This window comes from Chiloscyllium plagiosum, unplaced genomic scaffold (genome assembly GCF_037043375.1).
Source record: "Chiloscyllium plagiosum isolate Xiang-an unplaced genomic scaffold, Cpla_swu_hap1 HiC_scaffold_33, whole genome shotgun sequence".
In the NCBI taxonomy this organism is placed as follows: Eukaryota; Metazoa; Chordata; class Chondrichthyes; order Orectolobiformes; family Hemiscylliidae; genus Chiloscyllium; species Chiloscyllium plagiosum.
In genome coordinates this window covers 41,725,240-41,742,179 of record NW_028270171.1, presented here as the reverse complement: position 1 = coordinate 41,742,179, position 16,940 = coordinate 41,725,240, and positions in this window count along the sequence as shown.

Sequence of the window (16,940 nt, the reverse complement as noted above, 5' to 3'; positions counted from 1 at the left end):
CCCGTCTCTCCCGCTCTCTGTCCCCCTTTCTCTGTGCACCTCTCTCTCTGCCCCTCCTTCTCTCTGTCACCCGCTCCGTCCCCCTGTCCCCCCTCTAGTGTGCCCCGTCTCTCTGTCCCCCCTCTCTCACTGTCACAACTCTCTCTGACCCCGCGTCCCTCCTTCTCCCTGTACCCCCCTTTGTTCCCACTCTCACTGTCACCCCTCTCTCTGTCCCCCTCTCTCTCCTGTTCCCCTCTCTCTGTCCCCCCTCTCTCACCGTTCCCCTCTGTCTGTCCCCTCTCTGTCTGCCCCCCCTTTGTCCCCTGTAACCACCTCTCTCTCTCCGTTCCCCTCTCTCTGTCCTCTCTCTGTCTGTCCCCCACCTCTCTGACCCCCCTCTCTCAGTCCCCCTCCCTCTGTGTTCCTCTCTCACTGCCCCTCTCTCTGTACCCCCGTCTCTCCCGCTCTCTGTCCCCCTTTCTCTGTGCACCTCTCTCTCTGCCCCTCATTCTCTCTGTCCCCCCGCTCTCAGTCCGCCCCCTCTGTCCCCCTCTCTCTTCCACCTCTCTCTGTCATCCGCTCCGTCCACCTGTCCCCCCTCTAGTGTGCCCCGTCTCTCTGTCCCCCCTCTCCCACTGTCACAACTCTCTCTGACCCCCCGTCCCTCCTTCTCCCTGTACCCCCATCTGTTCCCACTCTCACTGTCCCCCCTCTCTCTGTACCACCTCTCTCTGTCCTCTCTCTCTCTCTGTCGCCCTCTCTCTATCCCCCCTCTTCCTCTGTCCGCCTCTCTCTGTCCGCGGTCTCTGTCCCCCTCTTCCTCTGTCCCCCTCTCTCTCTGCCCTCCCTCTCTGTCCCCCTCTCTCTCTGTCCTCCTCTCTCTCTGTCACCCCTCTCTCTTACCCCCTGCCACCCCTCTCTCTGACCCCCTCCCTATGTTCCCTCCTCTCTCAGTCCCCGTCTTCCTCTGTCTCCCGCTCTATCTGTCCCTCCTTCTCTCTGCCTCACCCGCTCTAAGTCTGTCCCCTCTGTGCCACACTCTCTGCACCCCCGGTCCCCCCTCACTCTGTCACCCCATCTCTCTTTCTCCCCTCACTGTCCCCCCTCACTGCCCACCCTCTCTCTGTTCCCCTCTCTCTGTTCCCCTCTCTCTATTCCCCTCTCTCTGTATCCCCTCTCTCTGTCCCCTCTCTCTGTCCCCCCTCTCTCTCCGTTCCTCTCTCTCCGTTCCCCTCTCTCTGTCCCCTCTCTCTCTGTCCCCCTCTCTGTGTCTCCCTCTCTCTCCATTCCCCTCTCTCTGTCCCCCCTCTCTCTGTCCCCCTCTCTGTGTCTCCCTCTCTCTCCATTCCTCTCTCTCTGCCCCCCTCTCTCTCCGTTCCCCACCTCTCTGACCCCCCTCTCTCAGTTCCCCTCCCTCTGTGCTCCTCTCTCACTGCCCCCCTCTCTCTGTACCCCCTCTCTCTGTCCCCCCTCTCTCTGTCCCCCTCTCTCTGTCCCCCTCTCTCTGTCCACCCTCTCTCTGCCCCACTCTCTCTGTCCCCCCTCTCTCTGTCCCCACTCTCTGTCACCCCCTCTCCATCCCCCCGTCTCTCCGTTCCCCTCTCTCTGTTCCCCCCTTTCTATCCCCCTCTCTCTGGCCCCCGTCCCCCTCCCTCTGTCACCCCCTCTGTCCCCTCTCTCTGTCCCCCTCTCTCTGTCCCCCTCTCTCCGCCCCCCTCTCTCTGTCCCCCTCTCTCTGTCCCCCTCTCTCTGTCCCCCTCTCTCTGTCCAACCCTCTCTCTATCCCCCTGTCTCTGACCCCCTCTCTCTCCATTCCCCACTCTCTTTCCCCCTCTCTCTGTCCCCCTCTCTCTATCTCCCCCCTCCCCGTTCCCTCTCTCTGTCCCCTTCACTCTGTCCCCCCTCTCTCTCCGTTCCCCTCTCTCTGTCCTCTCTCTGTCTGTCCCCCACCTCTCTGACCCCTCTCTCTCAGTCCCCCTCCCTCTGTGTTCCTCTCTCACTGCCCCCTCTCTCTGTACCCCCTCTCTCTGTCCCCCCTCTCTCTGTCCCCCTCTCTCTGTCCACCCTCTCTCTGCCCCACTTTCTCTGTCCCCTCTCTCTCTGTACCCCCTCTCTCAGTCCCCACTCTCTGTCACCCCCTCTCCATTCCCCGTCTCTCCGTTCCCCTCTCTCTGTTCCCCCCTTTCTATCCCCCTCTCTCTGGTCCCCGTCCCCCTCCCTCTGTCACCCCCTCTGTCCCCTCTCTCTGTCCCCCTCTCTCTGTCCCCCACTCTCCGCCCCCCTCTCTCTGTCCCCCTCTCTCTGCCCCCTCTCTCTCTGTCCCCCTCTCTCTGTCCCTCTCTCTCTGTCCCCCTCTCTCTGTCCAACCCTCTCTCTGTCCCCCTGTCTCTGACCCCCTCTCTCTCCATTCCCCACTCTCTTTCCCCTCTCTCTGTCCCCCTCTCTCTATCTCCCCCCTCCCCGTTCCCCCTCTCTGTCCCCTTCTCTCTGACCCCCTCTCTCTCCGTTCCCCTCTCTCTGTCCTCTGTCTGTCCCCCACCTCTCTGACCCCCCTCTCTCAGTTCCCCTCCCTCTGTGCTCCTCTCTCACTGCCCCCCTCTCTCTGTACCCCCTCTCTCTGTCCCCCCTCTCTCTGTCCCCCCTCTCTCTGTCCCCCTCTCTCTGTCCACCCTCTCTCTGCCCCACTCTCTCTGTCCCCCCTCTCTCTGTCCCCACTCTCTGTCACCCCCTCTCCATTCCCCGTCTCTCCGTTCCCCTCTCTCTGTTCCCCCCTTTCTATCCCCCTCTCTCTGGCCCCCGTCCCCCTCCCTCTGTCACCCCCTCTGTCCCCTCTCTCTGTCCCCCTCTCTCTGTCCCCCACTCTCCGCCCCCCTCTCTCTGTCCCCCTCTCTCTGCCCCCTCTCTCTGTCCCCCTCTCTCTGTCCCCCTCTCTCTGTCCCCCTCTCTCTGTCCAACCCTCTCTCTGTCCCCCTGTCTCTGACCCCCTCTCTCTCTATTCCCCACTCTCTTTCCCCCTCTCTCTGTCCCCATCTCTCTATCTCCCCACTCCCCGTTCCCCTCTCTCTGTCCCCTTCTCTCTGTCCCCCCTCTATCTCCGTTCCCCTCTCTCTGTCCTCTCTCTGTCTGTCCCCCACCTCTCTGACCCCCCTCTCTCAGTCCCCCTCCCTCTGTGTTCCTCTCTCACTGCCCCCTCTCTCTGTACCCCCTCTCTCTGACCCCCTCTCTCTCCATTCCCCCCTCTCTGACCCCCATCTCTGTCCCCACCCTATCTGCCCCCGTCCCCCTCTCTCTGTCCCCCTCCCTCTGTCCCCTCTCTCTGTCCCCCTCTCTCGGTCCCCCCTCTCTCTGCCCCCCTCTCTCTGTACCCCCTCTCTCTGTACCCCCTCTCTCTGTCCCCGTCTCTCTGTCCCCCTCTCTCAGTCCCCCCTCGCCCTCTCTCCCCTCTCTCTCTGTCCCCTTCTCTCTAACCTCTCTCTCTGTCCCCCGTCTCTCTGTCCCGCCTCTCTCTGACCCCTCTGTCTGTGCCCCTTTCACACCGTCACCCCTCTTTCTATCCCTACCCTGTCTGTCACCTTCTCACTCTGTCCCTCCCTCTCCCTCTGTCCCCATCTCTCTGTCCTCCCCGCTCTCTCTGCACCCCTCTCTCTTTGCCCCCTCTCTCTTCCCCCTCTCTCTACCACCCTCACTCTCCCCTATCACTACACCCTCTCGCTCCACCCACTCTCTTGTCCCCCTCTCTCTCTGTCCTCCTCTCTCCTTGTCACCCCCTCTCTTCCCCCTTCCAACCCTCTTCCTGAACCCCTCTCCCTCTGTTCCCTCCTCTCTCAGTACACCCTCTCTCTGTCACCCTCACTCCGTCAACCTCTCTCTCTGTCCCCCTCTCTCTCCGTTCCCCTCTCTCTGTCCCCCCTCTCTGTCCCCCCATCTCTGTCAACACCAAATCTGCTCCCCGTTCCCCTCTCTCTGTCCACCTCCCTCTGTCCCCTCTCTCTGTCCCCCTCTCTCTGTACCCCCTCTCTCTGTCCCCCCTCTCTCTGTCCCCATCTCTCTGTACCCCCACTCTCCGTACCCCCTCTCTCTGTCCCCACTATCTCTGTCCCCCTCTCTCAGTCCCCCCTCTCCCTGTCTCCCCTCTCTCTCTCTGTCCCCCTCTCCCTAACCCTCTTCCTCTGTCCCCCCTTTCTCTGTCACCCCTCTCTCTGACCCCTCTCTCTGTCCCCCTTTCTCGCCGTCACCCCTCTTTCTGTCCCTACCCTGTCTGTCACCTTCTCACTCTGTCCCTCCATCTCCCTCTGTCCCCATCTCTCTGTCCACCCCTCTCTCTGCACCCCTCTCTCTTTCCCCCCTCTCTCTTCCCCCTCTCTCTACCACCCTCACTCTCCCCTATCACTACACCCTCTCTCTCCACCCACTCTCTTGTCCCCCTCTCTCTCTGTCCTCCTTTCTCCTTGTCACCCCCTCTCTTCCCCCTTCCACGCCTTTCTCTGACTCCCTCTCCCTCTGTTCCCTCCTCTCTCAGTCCCCCCTCTCTCTGTCACTCTCACTCCGTCCCCCTCTCTCTCTGTCCCCCTCTCTCTGTCCCCCCTCTCTCTCTCTGTGCCCCCACTCTCTGTCCCCCTCTCTCTGTCCCCCCTCTCTCTGTGACCCCTCTTCCTCTGTCCCACTCTCTATCTGTCCCTACTTCTCTCTGTCCCCCCCGCTCTCAGTCTGCACCCCCTGTCCCCTCACTCTGTCACCCCATCTCTCTTTCTACCCCTCTCTGTTGTCCTCTCACTGTCCCCCTTCACTGCTCCAACTCTCTCTGTCCCCCTCTCTCCGTCCCCTCTCTCTGTATCCTCCTCTCTCAGCCCCCTCTCTCTCTGTCCCCTCTCTCTGTCACCCTCTCTCTGTCCCCCCCTCTCTCTGTCCCCCCTCTCTCTGTCCCCTCCCTCTCTGTTCCCCTCTCTCTGTCCCCCCTCTCTCTGTCCACCCTCTCTCTGTCCACCCTCTCTCTGCCCCACTCTCTCTGTCCCCCCTCTCTGTCACCCCCTCACCATCCCCCTTGTCTCTCCGTTCCCCTCTCTCTGTTCCCCCCATTCTATCCCCCTCTCTCTGTCCCCTGTCCCCCTCCCTCTGTCACCCCCTCTGTCCCCTCCCTCTGTCCCTCTCTCTCTGTCCCCCCTCTCTCTCCCCTCTGCCAATCCCCCCGTCTCCCTCTCTCTGTCCCCCTCTCCGTCACTCTCTCTCTGTCCCCCTCTCTCTGCCCCCCTCTCTCTGCCCCCCTCTCTCTGACCCCCTTTCTCTGTGCAACCATCTGTCTGTCCAACCCTCTCTCTGACCCCCTCTCTCTCCATTCCCCACTCTCTTTCCCTCTCTATCTGTCCCCCTCTCTCTGTCTCCCCCTCCCCGTTCCCCTCTATCTGTCCCCTTCTCTCTGTCCCCCTCTCTCTGTCCCCCTCTCTCTGTCCCCCTCTCTCTGTCCAACCCTCTATCTGTCCCCCTGTCTCTGACCCCCTCTCTCTCCATTCCCCCCTCTCTGTACCCCCTCTCTCTGACCCCCTCTCTCTCCATTCCCCCCTCTCTGTCCCCCCATCTCTGTCCCCACCCTATCTGCCCCCGTCCCCCTCTCTCTTTCCCCCTCCCTCTGTCCCCTCTCTCTGTCCCCCTCTCTCGGTCCCCCCTCTCTCTGCCCCCCTCTTTCTGTACCCTCTCTCTCTGTACCCCCTCTCTCTGACCCCCGTCTCTCTGTCCCCCTCTCTCAGTCCCCCCTCTCCCTCTCTCCCCTCTCTCTCTGTCCCCCTCTCTCTAACCTCTCTCTCTGTCCCCCGTCTCTCTGTCCCGCCTCTCTCTGACCCCTCTCTCTGTGCCCCTTTCACACCGTCACCCCTCTTTCTATCCCTACCCTGTCTGTCACCTTCTCACTCTGTCCCTCCCTCTCCCTCTGTCCCCATCTCTCTGTCCACCCCTCTCTCTCTGCATCCCTCTCTCTTTGCCCCCTCTCTCTTCCCCCTCTCTCTACCCCCTCTGTCTCCCCATCACTCCACCCTCTCTCTTCCCCCACTCTCTTGTCCCCTCTCTGTCTGTCCCTCTCTCTGACCCCCTCTCTCTCTGACCGCCCCTCTCTGTCCCTTCCTCTCTCTGTCCCCACTCTCCCAGTCCGCCCGCTCTGTCCCCCTCTCTCTTCCCCCCTCTTTCTTTCCACCCTCTCTCTGTCCCCCTCTTTCTATCCACTCCGCTCTCTGTACCCTCCTCTCCTTCTGTCCCCATCTCTCTGTCCACCCCCTCTCACTGTCCCCTCTCTCTCTTTCTCCCCTCTCTCTGTCCCCCCTCTCTCTGTCCCCCTCTCTCTCTCTGTCCCCCTCTCTCTCTGTCACCCCTCTCTCTTCCCCCTCTGCCCTCATCTCTCTGACCCCCTCTGCCTCTGTTCCCTCCTCTCTCTGTCCCCCCCTCTCTCTGTCCCCCCTCTCTCTGTCCCCCCGTCTCTCCGTCCTCTCTCTCTGTCCTTCTCTCTGTACACCACTCCCCGTCCCTCTGCCCCCCTCACTCTGCGACCCCCACTCTCTCACCCCCCCCGTCTCTCCCGCTCTCTGTCCCCCTTTCTCTGTGCACCTCTCTCTCTGCCCCTCCTTCTCTCTGTCCCCCCGCTCTCAGTCCGCCCCCTCTGTCCCCCTCTCTCTTCCCCATCTCTCTGTCCCCCCTCTAGTGTGCCCCGTCTCTCTGTCCCCCCTCTCGCACTGTCACAACTCTCTCTGACCCCCCGTCCCTCCTTCTCCCTGTACCCCCCTCTGTTCCCACTCTCACTGTCCCCCCTCTCTCTGTACCACCTCTCTCTGTCATCTCTCTCTCTGTCGCCCTCACTCTATCCCCCCTCTTCCTCTGTCCGCCTCTCTCTGTCCGCGCTCACTGTCCCCCTCTTCCTCTGTCCCCCTCTCTCTCTGTCCTCCCTCTCTGTCCCCCTCTCTCTCTGTCCTCCTCTCTCTCTGTCACCCCTCTCTCTTACCCCCTGCCACCCCTCTCTCTGACCCCCCTCCCTATGTTCCCTCCTCTCTCAGTCCCCGTCTTCATCTGTCCCTCTCTCTCTCTCTGTCCCTCCTTCTCTCTGCCCCACCCGCTCTAAGTCTGTCCCCTCTGTGCCACACTCTCTGCACCCCCGGTCCCCCCTCACTCTGTCACCCCATCTCTCTTTCTCACCTCACTGTCCCCCCTCACTGCCCACCCTCTCTCTGTTCCCCTCTCTCTGTGCCCCTCTCTCTATTCCCCTCTCTCTGTATCCCCTCTCTCTGTCCCCTCTCTCTCTGTCCCCCCTCTCTCTCCGTTCCTCTCTCTCCGTTCCCCTCTCTCTGTCCCCTCTCTTTCCCCCCTCTCTCCGTTCCCCTCTCTGTGTCTCCCTCTCTCTCCATTCCCCTCTCTCTGTCCACACTCTCTCTGTCCCCCTCTCTGTGTCTCCCTCTCTGTGTCTCCCTCTCTCTCCATTCCCCGCTCTCTGCCCCCCTCTCTCTCCGTTCCCCTCTCTGTGACCCCCTCTCTGTGCACCCCTCTCTCTGTCCCCTCTCTCTCCTGTTCCCCTCTCTCTGTCCCCCCTCTCTCACCGTTCCCCTCTGTCTGTCCCCTCTCTGTCTGCCCCCCTTTGTCCCCTGTAACCACCTCTCTCTCCGTTCCCCTCTCTCTGTCCTCTCTCTGTCTGTCCCCCACCTCTCTGACCCCCTTCTCTCAGTCCCCCTCCCTCTGTGTTCCTCTCTCACTGCCCCCCTCTCTCTGTACCCCCTCTCTCTGTCCCCCCGCTCTCTGTCCCCCTCTCTCTGTCCCCCTCTCTCTGTCCACCCTCTCTCTGCACCACTCTCTCTGTCCCCCCTCTCTCTGTCCCCCCTCTCTGTCACCCCCTCTGCATCCCCCCGTCTCTCCGTTCCCCTCTCTCTGTTCCCCTCTCTCTGTTCCCCCCTTTCTATCCCTCTCTCTCTGGCCCCCGTCCCCCTCCCTCTGTCACCCCCTCTGTCCCCCCTCTCTGTCCCCCTCTCTCTGTCCCCCTCTCTCCTCCCCCCTCTCTCTGTCCCCTCTCTCTGCCCCCTCTCTCTCTGTCCCCCTCTCTCTGTCCAACCCTCTCTCTGTCCCCCTGTCTCTGACCCCCTCTCTCTCCATTCCCCACTCTCTTTCCCCCTCTCTCTGTCCCCCTCTCTCTATCTCCCCACTCCCCGTTCCCCTCTCTCTGTCCCGTTCTCTCTGTCCCCCCTCTCTCTCCGTTCCCCTCTCTCTGTCCTCTCTCTGTCTGTCCCCCACCTCTTTGACCCCCCTCTCTCAGTCCCCCTCCCTCTGTGTTCCTCTCTCACTGCCCCCCTCTCTCTGTACCCCCTCTCTCTGTCCCCCCTCTCTCTGTCCCCCCTCTCTCTGTCCCCCTCTCTCTGTCCCCCCTCTCTCTGTCCCCCCTCTCTCTGTCCCCCTCTCTCTGTCCCCCTCTCTCTGTCCCCCTCTCTCGGTCCCCCCTCTCTCTGCCCCCTCTCTGTGTACCCCCTCTCTCTGTACCCCCTCTCTCTGTCCCCCGTCTCTCTGTCCCCCTCTCTCACTCCCCCCTCTCTCTACCACCCTCACTCTCCCCTATCACTACACCCTCTCTCTCCACCCTCTCTCTGTCTCCCCCTCCCCGTTCCCCTCTATCTGTCCCCTTCTCTCTGTCCCCTTCTCTCTGACCTCTCTCTCTGTCCCCCGTCTCTCTGTCCCGCCTCTCTCTGACCTCTCTCTCTGTGCCCCTTTCACACCGTCACCCCTCTTTCTATCCCTACCCTGTCTGTCACCTTCTCACTCTGTCCCTCCCTCTCCCTCTGTCCCCATCTCTCTGTCCACCCCTCTCTCTCTGCACACCTCTCTCTTTGCCCCCTCTCTCTTCCCCCTCTCTCTACCACCCTCACTCTCCCCTATCACTACACCCTCTCTCTCCACCCACTCTCTTGTCCCCCTCTCTCTCTGTCCTCCTCTCTCCTTGTCACCCCCTCTCTTCCCCCTTCCACCCCTCTTCCTGAACCCCTCTCCCTCTGTTCCCTCCTCTCTCAGTCCACCCTCTCCCTGTCACCCTCACTCCGTCAACCTCTCTCTCTGTCCCCCTCTATCTGTCCCCACTCTCTCTCTCTGTGCCCCCTCTCTCTGTCCCCCTCTCTCTGTCCCCCCTCTCTCTGTGCCCCCTCTTCCTCTGTCCCCCTCTGTCTCCCTGTCCCTACTTCTCTCTGCCCCCCCGCTCTCAGTCTGCACCCCCTGCCCCCTCACTCTGTCACCCCATCTCTCTTTCTCCCGTCTCTGTTGTCCTCTCACTGTCCCCCTCTCACTGTCCCCCTTCACTGTTCCAACGCTCTCTGTTCCCCTCTCTCTGTCCCCTCTCTCTGTATCCTCATCTCTCTGTCCTCTCTCTCTCTGTCCCCCTCTCTCTGTCACCCTCTCTCTGTCCCCCCTCTCTCTTTCCCCCCTCTCTCTGTCTCCCTCTCTCTCTGTTCCCCTCTCTCTGTCAACGCTCTCTCTGCCCACCCTCTCTCTGCCCCAGTCTCTCTGCCCCCCCTCTCTGTCACCCACTCACCATCCCCCTTGTCTCTCCGTTCCCCTCTCTCTGTTCCCCCCTTTCTATTCCCCTCTCTCTGTCCCCTGTCCCCTCCCTCTGTCACCCCCTCTGTCCCCCTCCCTCTTTCCCCCTCCCTGTGTCCCCCTCCCTCTGTCCCTCTCTCTCTGTCCCCCTCTCTCTGTCCCCCTCTCTCTGTCCCCCTCTCTCTGCCCCCCTCTCTCCGACCCCCTCTCTCTGACCCCCTCTCTCTGTCCCCCTCTCTCTCCCCTCTCCCAATCCCCCGTCCCCCTCTCTCTGCCCCCCTCTCTCTGTCCCCCTCTCTCTGTCCCCCTCTCTCTGCCCCCCTCTCTCCGACACCCTCTCTCTGTCCAACCCTCTCTCTGTACCCCTCTCTCTCACCCCATCTCTCTCCATTCCCCACTCTCTTTTCCCCTCTCTCTGTCCCCCTCTCTCTGTCTCCCCCTCCCCGTTCCCCTCTATCTGTCCCCTTCTCTCTGTCCCCCTCTCTCTCCATTCCCCTCTCTCTGTCCCCCTTCTCTGTCCCCATCTCTGTCAACACCCAATCTGCCCCCCGTTCCCCTCTCTCTGTCCCCCTCCCTCTGTCCCCTCTCTCTGTCCCCCTCTCTCTGTACCCCCTCTCTCTGTCTCCCCCTCCCCCTTCCCCCCTCTCTGCCCCTTCTCTCTGTCCCCCTCTCTCTGTCCCCCTCTCTCTGTCCAACCCTCTCTCTGTCCCCCTCTCTCTGACCCCCTCTCTCTCCATTCCCCACTCTCTTTCCCCCTCTTTCTGTCCCCCTCTCTCTATCTCCCCCCTCCCCGTTCCCCTCTCTCTGACCCCTTCTCTCTGTCCCCCCTCTCTCTCCGTTCCCCTCTCACTGTCCACCTCTCTGTCCCCCCATCTCTGTCCCCACCCTATCTGCCCCCGTCCCCCTCTCTCTGTCCCCCTCCCTCTGTCCCCACTCTCCGTACCCCCTCTCTCTGTCCCCACTATCTCTGTCCCCCTCTCTCATTCCCCCCTCTCCCTGTCTCCCCTCTCTCTCTGTCCCCCTCTCTCTAACCCTCTTCCTCTGTCCCCCCTCTCTCTGTCACCCCTCTCTCTGACCCCTCTCTCTGTCCCCCTTTCTCACCGTCACCCCTGTTTCTGTCCCTACCCTGTCTGTCACCTTCTCACTCTGTCCCTCCATCTCCCTCTGTCCCCATCTCTCTGTCCACCCCTCTCTCTGCACCCCTCTCTCTTTCCCCCCTCTCTCTTCCCCCTCTCTCTACCACCCTCACTCTCCCCTATCACTACACCCTCTCTCTCCACCCACTCTCTTGTCCCCCTCTCTCTCTGTCCTCCTCTCTCCTTGTCACCCCCTCTCTTCCCCTTCCACCCCTTTCTCTGACTCCGTCTCCCTCTGTTCCCTCCTCTCTCAGTCCCCCCTCTCTCTGTCACCCTCACTCCGTCCCCCTCTCTCTCTGTCCCCCTCTCTCTGTCCCCCCCCCTGTCTCTCTGTGACCCTCTCTCTGTCCGCCTCTCTCTGTACCCCCTCTCTCTGTGACCCCTCTTCCTCTGTCCCACTCTCTATCTGTCCCTACTTCTCTCTGTCCCCCCCGCTCTCAGTCTGCACCCCCTGCCCCCTCACTCTGTCACCCCATCTCTTTTTCTCCCCCTCTCTGTTGTCCTCTCACTGTCCCCCTTCACTACTCCAACTCTCTCTGTCCCCCTCTCTCCGTCCCCTCTCTCTGTATCCTCCTCTCTCAGCCCCCTCTCTCTCTGTCCCCCTCTCTCTGTCCCCCCTCTCTCTGTCCCCCCTCTCTCTGTCCCCTCCCTCTCTGTCCCCCCTCTCTCTGTCCACCCTCTCTCTGTCCACCCTCTCTCTGCTCCACTCTCTCTGTCCCCCCTCTCTGTCACCCCCTCACCATCCCCCTTGTCTCTCCGTTCCCCTCTCTCTGTTCCCCCCATTCTATCCCCCTCTCTCTGTCCCCTGTCCCCCTCCCTCTGTCACCCCCTCTGTCCCCTCCCTCTGTCCCTCTCTCTCTGTCCCCCCTCTCTCTCCCCTCTGCCAATCCCCCCGTCTCCCTCTCTCTGTCCCCCTCTCCGTCACTCTCTCTCTGTCCCCCAATCTCTGCCCCCCTCTCTCTCTGCCCCCTTCTCTCTGACCCCCTTTCTCTGTCCAACCATCCCTCTGTCCAACCCTCTCTCTGACCCCCTCTCTCTCCATTCCCCACTCTCTTTCCCTCTCCATCTGTCCCCCTCTCTCTGTCTCCCCCTCCCCGTTCCCCTCTATCTGTCCCCTTCTCTCTGTCCCCCTCTCTCTCCGTTCACCTCTCTCTGTCCCCCCTCTCTGTCCCACCATCTCGGTCAACACCCTATCTGCCCCACGTCCCCCTCTCTCTGATCCTCTCCCTCTGTCCCCTCTCTCTGTCCCCCTCTCTCTGTACCCCCTCTCTCTGTACCCCCTCTCTCTGTCCCCCCTCTCTCTGTCCCCCTCTCTCAGTCCCCCCTCCCTCTGTCTCCCCTTTCTCTCTGTCCCCCTCTCTCTAACCCTCTCTCTGTCCACCCTCTCTCTGTCCCTCCTCTCTCTGACAACCTCTCTCTGACCCCCTCTCTCTGTCCAACCATCTCTCTGTCCCCCTCTCTCTGACCCCCTCTCTCTCCATTCCCCACTCTCTTTCCCCTTCTATCTGTCCCCCTCTCTCTGTCTCCCCCTCCCCGCTCCCCTCTATCCGTCCCCTTCTCTCTGTCCCGCTCTCTCTCCGTTCCCCTCTCTCTGTCCCCCCTCTCTGTCCCACCATCTCGGTCAACACCCTATCTGCCCCCCGTCCCCCTCTCTCTGTCCCCCTCCCTCTGTCCCCTCTCTCTGTCCCCCTCTCTCTGTACCCCCTCTCTCTGTACCCCCTCTCTCTGTCCCCCTCTCTCTGTCCCCCTCTCTCAGTCCCCCCTCTCTCTGTCTCCCCTTTCTCTCTGTCCCCCTCTCTCTAACCCTCTCTCTCTGTCCACCCTCTCTCTGTCACCCCTCTCTCTGACCCATCTCTCTGTCCCCCTTTCTCACTATCACCCCTCTTTATGTCCCTACCCTCTCTGTCACCTTCTCACTCTGTCCCTCCCTCTCCCTCTGTCCCCATCTCTCTGTCCACACCGCTCTCTCTGCACCCCTCTCTCTTTCCCCCTCTCTCTTTCCCCTCTCTCTACCACCCTCACTCTCCCCTATCACTACACCCTCTCTCTCCACCCACTCTCTTGTCCCCCTCTCTCTCTGTCCTCCTCTCTCCTTGTCACCCCCTCTCTTCCCCCTTCCACCCCTCTCTCTGACCCCCTCTCCCTCTGTTCCCTCCTCTCTCAGTCCCCCTCTCTCTCTGTCACCCTCACTCCGTCCTCCTCTCTCTCTCTCCCCGTCTCACTGTCCCTCTCTGTGTCCCCCTCTCTCTGCCCCCCCTCTCTCTGTGACCCCTCTTCCTCTGTCCCCCTCTCTCTCTGTCCCTACTTCTCTCTGCCCCACCGCTCTCAGTCTGCACCCGCTGCCCCTCACTCTGTCACCCGATCTCTCTTTCTCCCCTCTCTGTCGTCCTCTCTCTGTCCCCCTCTCTCTGTGCCCCTCTCTCTGTCCCCCTCTCTCTGTATCCTCCTCTCTCTGTCCCTTCTCTCTCTGTCCCCCTCTCTCTGTCCCCCTCTCTCTGTCCACCCCTCTCTCTGTGCCCCCTCTCTCTCTCTGTTCCCCCTCTCTGTCCCCCTCTCTCTGTCCTACTCTCTCTCTCCCCCTCTCTCTCTCTGCCCCCCCTCTCTCTGTCTCCCCTGTCTCTGTCCCCCTCTCTCTGTCCCCCCCTCTCTCTCCGTTCCCCCTCTTGTCTCCCCTCTCTCTGTCCTCTCACTCTGTCCCCCCTCTCTCTCCGTTCCCCCTCTCTGCCCCCCTCTCTCTGTCCCACTCTCTCTGACCCCCTCTCTCTCCATTCCCCTCTCTCTGTTCCAACCCCCAGCCGTTCCACACTCTGTGTCCCCCTCTCTGTGCTCCCCCACTCTATTCTCCTCTCTCTGTCCCCCATGTCTCACCGTTCCCCTCTCTGTCTGTCCCCTCTCTCACTGCCCCCCTCTCTCTGTCCCCCCGACCCCACCTCTCTCTCCGTTCCCCTCTCTCTGTCCTCTCTCTGTTTGTCCCCCCTCTCTGTCTCCCCCTCTCTCTGTCCCCCTCTCTCTCCGTTCCCCTCTCACTGTCCCCCCTCTCACTCTCCCCTCTCTCTCTGCCCCCCCTCTGTCCCTCCTTTCTCTGACCCGTCGCTCTGTCCCACTTACTCCCCATCACCCCTCTCTCTGTCCCCCCTCTCCCTGTCCCCTTCTCTCTGTCCCCCCTCTCTCTGTGCCCCCTCTTCCTCTGTCCCCCTCTCTCTGTCCCTACTTCTCTCTGCCTCCCCCGCTCTCAGTCTGCCCCCTCTGTACCACACTCTCTGCACCCCCTGCCCCCCTCACTCTGTCACACCATCTCTCTTTCTCCCCCTCTCTGTACCCCTCTCTCTGCCCCACTCTCTCTGTCCCCCCTCTCTGTCACCCCTTCACCATCCCCCTTGTCTCTCCGTTCCCTTCTCTCTGTTCCCCCCTTTCTATCCCCCTCTCTCAGTCCCCTGTCCCCCTCCCTCTGTCACCCCCTCTGTCCCCCTCCCTCGGCCCTCTCTCTCTCTGTCTCCCCTCTCCCAATCCCCGGTCCCCCTCTCTCTGTTCCCCCCTTTCTATCCCCCTCTCTCTGTCCCCTGTCCCCCTCCCTCTGTCACCCCTTCTGTCCCCCTCCCTCTGTCCCCCTCTCACTGTCCCTCTCACTGTCCCCCCTCTCTCTGTCCCCCTCTCTCTGTCCCCCTCACTCTGTTCCCCCCTCTCTGTATCCCCCTCTTTCTGTCCCCTCTCTCTCTGTCCCCCTCTCTCTGTCCCCCCTCACTCTCCATTCCCCTCTCTCTGCCCCTCTCTCTGTCCCCCCTCTCTCTCCGTTTATCCTCTCTGTCCCCCCTCTCTCCATTCCCCTCTCTCTGTCCCTTCTCTCTAGCCGTCCACCTCTCTGTGTCCCCCTCTCTGTGTCCCCCTCTCTATTCTCCTCTCTCTGTCCCCCATCTCTCACCGTTCCCTTCTCTGTCTGCCCCCCTCTCTCTGTCCCCCAGTCGACATCTCTCTCTCCTTTCCCCTCTCTCTGTCCTATCTCTCTCTGTCCCCACTGACTCTCTGTCCACTCTCTCTCTCTCCGCTTCTCTCTGCACACCTCCCTCTGCCCCCTCTGCCGCCCTCTCTCTGTGACCCCCACTTTCGTTGCCCCCCCGTCTCACACGCTCTCTGCCCCCCTCTCTCGGTGCCCCTCTCTCTCTTCCCCTCCTTCTCTCTGATCCCCGCTCTCAGTCCGCCCAGTCTGTCCCCTTCTCTCTTTCCCCTGCTCTCTGTACCCCCCACCGTCCCCCTGCCCCTCTCTACTGCGCCCCCGTCTCTCAGTCCCCCCTCTCTCACTGTCCCCACTCTCTTTATCCCCCCTCTCTCTGTCCCTCCTTCTCCCTGTACCCCTCTGTTCCCCCTCTCACTGTACCACTTCTCTCTGTCCTCTCTCTCTCTCTGTCACCCTCTTTCTATTTCCCCTCTTCCTCTGTCCCCCTTTCTCTGTCCGCACTCTCTGTCCCCTCTTTTCCCCCCTGCCACCCCTCTCTCTGACCCCCTCTCCTATTCCCCCCTCTCTCTGCCCCCCTCTCTCTGTCCCCCTCTCTCTGTGCCCCCTCTTCCTCTGTCCCCCTCTCTCTGTCCCTACTTCTCTCTGCCTCCCCCGCTCTCAGTCTGCCCCCTCTGTACCACACTCTCTGCACCCCCTGCCCCCCTCACTCTGTCACACCATCTCTCTTTCTCCCCCTCTCTGTACCCCTCTCACTGTCCCCCTCTCACTGTCCCCCCTCACTGTCCCCCCCTCTCTCTGCCCCACTCTCTCTGTCCCCCCTCTCTGTCACCCCTTCACCATCCCCCTTGTCTCTCCGTTCCCTTCTCTCTGTTCCCCCCTTTCTATCCCCCTCTCTCAGTCCCCTGTCCCCCTCCCTCTGTCACCCCCTCTGTCCCCCTCCCTCGGCCCTCTCTCTCTGTCCCCCCTCTCTCTCCCCTCTCCCAATCCCCGGTCCCCCTCTCTCTGTTCCCCCCTTTCTATCCCCCTCTCTCTGTCCCCTGTCCCCCTCCCTCTGTCACCCCTTCTGTCCCCCTCCCTCTGTCCCCCTCTCACTGTCCCCCTCACTGTCCCCCCTCTCTCTGTCCCCCTCTCTCTGTCCCCTCTCTCTGTCCCCCTCACTCTGTTACCCCCTCTCTGTATCCCCCTCTTTCTGTCCCCTCTCTCTCTGTCCCCCTCTCTCTGTCCCCCTCACTCTCCATTCCCCTCTCTCTGCCCCTCTCTCTGTCCCCCCTCTCTCTCCGTTTATCCTCTCTGTCCCCTCTCTCTCCATTCCCCTCTCTCTGTCCCTTCTCTCTAGCCGTCCCCCTCTCTGTGTCCCCCTCTCTGTGTCCCCCTCTCTATTCTCCTCTCTCTGTCCCCCATCTCTCACCGTTCCCTTCTCTGTCTGCCCCCCTCTCTGTGTCCCCCAGTCGACATCTCTCTCTCCTTTCCCCTCTCTCTGTCCTATCTCTCTCTGTCCCCACTGACTCTCTGTCCACTCTCTCTCTCTCCTCTTCTCTCTGCACACCTCCCTCTGCCCCCTCTGCCGCCCTCTCTCTGTGACCCCCACTTTCGTTGCACCCCGGCTCACACGCTCTCTGCCCCCCTCTCTCGGTGCCCCTCTCTCTCTTCCCCTCCTTCTCTCTGACCCCCGCTCTCAGTCCGCCCAGTCTGTCCCCTTCTCTCTTTCCCCTGCTCTCTGTACCCCCCACCGTCCCCCTGCCCCTCTCTACTGCGCCCCCGTCTCTCAGTCCCCCCTCTCTCACTGTCCCCACTCTCTTTGTCCCCCCTCTCTCTGTCCCTCCTTCTCCCTGTACCCCTCTGTTCCCCCTCTCACTGTACCACTTCTCTCTGTCCTCTCTCTCTCTCTCTCTCTGTCACCCTCTTTCTATTTCCCCTCTTCCTCTGTCCCCCTTTCTCTGTCCGCACTCTCTGTCCCCTCTTTTCCCCCCTGCCACCGCTCTCTCTGACCCCCTCTCCCATTCCCCCCTCTCTCTGCCCCCCTCTCTCTGTCCCCCTCTCTCTGTCCCCTCTCTCTCTCTGTCGCCCCTCCCTCTCTCCCCCTCTCTCTCTATCCCCCCTCTCTCTGTGCCCCCTCTTCCTCTGCCCCCCCCTCTCTGTCCCTCCTACTCTCTGCCCCCTGCTCTCAATCTGCCCACTCTGTACCACTCTGCCTGCACCCCCTGTCCCCCTTACTCTGTCACCCCATCTCTCTTTCTCCCCCTCTCTGTTGTCCTCTCACTGTCCCCCTCTCACTGTCCCGCTTCACTGTTCCAACTCTCTCTGTCCCCCTCTCTCCGTCCCCTCTCTCT